Source organism: Dermochelys coriacea, chromosome 2, assembly GCF_009764565.3.
Source record: "Dermochelys coriacea isolate rDerCor1 chromosome 2, rDerCor1.pri.v4, whole genome shotgun sequence".
Taxonomy (NCBI): Eukaryota; Metazoa; Chordata; order Testudines; family Dermochelyidae; genus Dermochelys; species Dermochelys coriacea.
In genome coordinates this window covers 110488779-110492237 of record NC_050069.1, presented here as the reverse complement: position 1 = coordinate 110492237, position 3459 = coordinate 110488779, and the positions used below count along the sequence as shown (strand labels likewise).

At 53.4% G+C, this 3459-nt stretch overlaps 1 long non-coding RNA gene across 1 annotated transcript; it reads right to left on the bottom strand.

Moving 5' to 3' along the window:
• Window positions 1-236: 236 nt before the first annotated feature.
• On the bottom strand, window positions 237-2890 carry LOC122458751. The gene is made up of 2 exons (XR_006278981.1): window positions 1906-2890; window positions 237-1662 (listed from the first exon to the last, which is right to left on the bottom strand). It is a non-coding gene; the product is annotated as an uncharacterized LOC122458751 (long non-coding RNA).
• Window positions 2891-3459: the final 569 nt, after the last annotated feature.

The following is a 3459-nucleotide window of genomic DNA, read 5'->3' as shown; positions in this document are numbered from 1 at the left end:
CATGGAGGGAGGAGGCGGCGGTGATTGGCCAAAGCGCGGCGCTCCGCACCCCCCTCCTCCCCTCTCCTTTGCACACATTTCCCTGCCCCCGCGCGCCTCTTACCTCCTCCTTTCCCCGGGCCAGGGCAGCGCGAGCCCCGCCTGTCTGTACCCCGTGCTATATATATAGGGCGGCGCTGCAAGCCGGGCTGAGCAGAGGCGGCTGGGCTGGAGTGGGAGCGAAGGGGAAGGGGAGCGAATGACTAGCCTGGGTGGGTGGATTTTCTTTGCACGGTCTGGCATCCCCTCTGGCAAAGCCCGGAGATTGTATCCAGAGACGGGCTGCCCCTCCTTGGTTGCGTTAGGAAGGGATCGCTGCGTTGGCTGAGCGCTGCCTCTTGCTCTTGTTGCATTGCGGGCGGTCCGCGGTGTGCATCGGCGCCCGAGGGGCTCTCTCCCTGTGCACCATGAAGGCGGTCAGTCCCGTCCGCCACCCCAGCAGGAAGGCGCAAGCGGGCTGCTGCGGCGGCGCTGGAGGAGGCGGCGGCGGAGGAGGAGGCGGCGGAGGCGGGCAGTTGGCTCTGCGCTGCCTGGCCGAGCACGGCTGCAAGGGGGCCCCGTCGGGCGAGGAGCCGGCGTCGCTGTGCCTGCAGTGCGATATGAATGACTGTTACAGCCGGCTCCGGAAGCTAGTGCCCACCATCCCGCCCAACAAGCGGGTCAGCAAAGTGGAGATCCTGCAGCATGTCATCGACTACATCCTCGACCTGCAGCTGGCTCTGGAGACGCACCCGGCTCTGCTCAGGCAGCAGCAGCAGCAGCCACCCCCGCTGCACCCAGGGAGCTGCCCCGCAGCCAGCCCCCGGACCCCGCTTACAGCGCTCAACACCGACCCGGTAAGCGCCGTGGCAGGGGAAACGCGAGGCGCGGCGCTGGCCGCGTTGCCCACGCTGGGCAGGAGTGTGTACGCGTAGCATTGGCCAGCCAGCTGGGGACTGCAGGGCTCATGCTGGGCGCTCCGTGAAGGGTGTGTGTGGCCGGGGTACCCCGGACTCCCTGTGTCTCTGCAACGACCGGCGTCGACAGAGATTCCCTTTAGGCGTGTGGGTGCTGCACGGACGGGACCCCTGTGGTCGTTCTGCGGGCGCCCGAGACCCGCTCGGGAGTCTTGCCATTGACTTCAGGGCGAGCAGGATCTGTCCGCCAGTCTGCACCTGTAGCCCCTGGACGGCGTACTTCCGTGGTGTGACCCATTCGGCGCGTGCATCGCTCACACACCTGCCTGTAGATGCACACGCTTTGTACCGCGCCATGCGCTTCCCCTTAGACGGATGAGCTGGTCGCTGGCGCGCGTATAGACGTACGCACACACATCTACCCTTCCTGGGTAGTTACAGCCGCTCAGGGAAGTATGTCTAATGGGTGTGCACCCAGGAATCCGTACAATGATTCTGTGCACACTTACGGGGACTGTCGCTGATCTCAACACTTACGGGGAGGGTGCACATTTAACGGTTTCAGGGTATATGTATATATGTATACACACGCCCTGAAACCCTTTACAAACCCTTATGTATATAAAAAAAATGGCTGTGGCTGTGGCTGGGAGCGGGAGGGAGCTTTCTCGTCCGGGATCCACCCTTAGCAGCAGAAGGCGTTTGCTTCTGAGGGACAGAAAGGAACCTGTTTCAGAGGAGCAGCCGTGTTAGTCTGTATCCGCAAAAAGAACAGGAGGACTTGGGGCACCTTAGAGACCAACACATTTGTTTGAGCATAAGCTTTCGTGAGCTACAGCTCACTTCATGGGATGCATTCAGTGGAAAATACAGTGGGGAGATTCCACTGACTGCATCCGATGAAGTGAGCTGTAGCTCACAAAAGCTTATGCTCAAATAAACGTGTTAGTCTCTAAGGTGCCAAAGGAACCTGTGACTCTCCGGCCGGCGGTGCCAGGGCGACGGGTCCGGCTGTGTGCTCGCAATGTGACACTCAGCAGCCCCTGGTGTCCCTGCCTGTGTCGGAGCCAGGAGGTGTCACGCTGAGAATCCAGCAACCTGCTGTCGGGTGCACTGATCTGTGTGCGGTAGGACTTGGCTGGCCCAGGCTGGCAGTCCTTGTGGCTTGCGCTCTCCTTTGTGGAGCTTGTCACCTCTCTAGGCTGGTCTCTGCCCGTGTGCGTGATCCAGATACAAGCACAGTTATCATGGCCAAGCTAATTATTTGCACTCATTTTTCTTTTTTTTAAACTGGTGTTTTGTTGTGCAGGCTGGCGCTGTTAACAAGCAGGGGGACAGTATTCTGTGCCGCTGAACTGCACTCTCAAGGTGAGTCTCAATTAATTATTGGGCATCTAGAGAAAAGGCTGCATCTCTGCCGTCTGTAGTATTGTTACACCAGTGCCCTTTGCACTGTAAATGTTTCAGCTAGCTCTTTTTTTAAAATGGGTTGGAGTCTTGCGCATTCCTTAGGAGTTAATTTCTTCTCCATTAAATGCATGAATCATGTATTATTCTAGAAGCACTAGTGCCTCTCTGGCCTGAGTGCACCTACATTCTTTTCTAAAGAAAGTCTCTTTTCGTAGCATTGAGACTGTCTTTCCTTTCTGTGTCATCTGGAGTACAGCAATGGGGTCTGGACTGAGCAAACAAGGTTGGCTGGAAGCCTGTTTTATTATTATTATTTAAACCCCCTGTGTCAAGCGCTTATCACTGGGGCTTGCAACTGTGTATTCCTCTGTTTTGGCCTAGCATGGGAGCTGAGGTTGTTGTTTGACCTGGTTTGTTTTGGGTTGTTGATCAAGCATGTCTTGTGTTTTGTTGGTGGCGCCACTCAGTCTGGAGCAAAAACGGTTCACACACCCCCTCTATTCATTCCTCTTCCACAGGTGTGCAGCAGGCAGATCCAGAGCCAGAGGAGCAGAGAAAAACACATGGGGGGGGGGGGAAGAAATATCAGCCATCAGATGAGAGGAAAAAATAATTCAACCCCAGAATCGTTTCCATGCTTCCTTCTGAGAGAGAACCTTTCACCGTTTTGCACGTTCATAGCATTTTAAACATGTCTTTTTTTTCTGTGCATTTTATAGCAGATGTGAATTGTTTGTTTATTTTGGTGGGAGGAGACTTAAAACTTAAGCAGAAAAGTGTGACTCTTCTGTTGGATAGACGATGGAGAGTAAATCAAACTTTAGAACTATAACTGTAAGGGAACGAGCAGCTGAATTTTGAAGCTTTACTAATCTACCAGAGCATTGTAGATATATTTGACATCTATTGTTTAAAATAGATGATTTTATTGGGCCCAGGGAACTTTCTTCTCCCTGCAGGAATGTTACATATTGTATAGATAAATGAGTGACATTTCATACTGTGTATATATAGAGATGTTCTATAAGTGTAAGTGAGAAAAGTATATGCTTTAATAGACTACTGTAATTATAAAATATTTTTAATTAAATATTTTTTGTAAATATTATAAAGG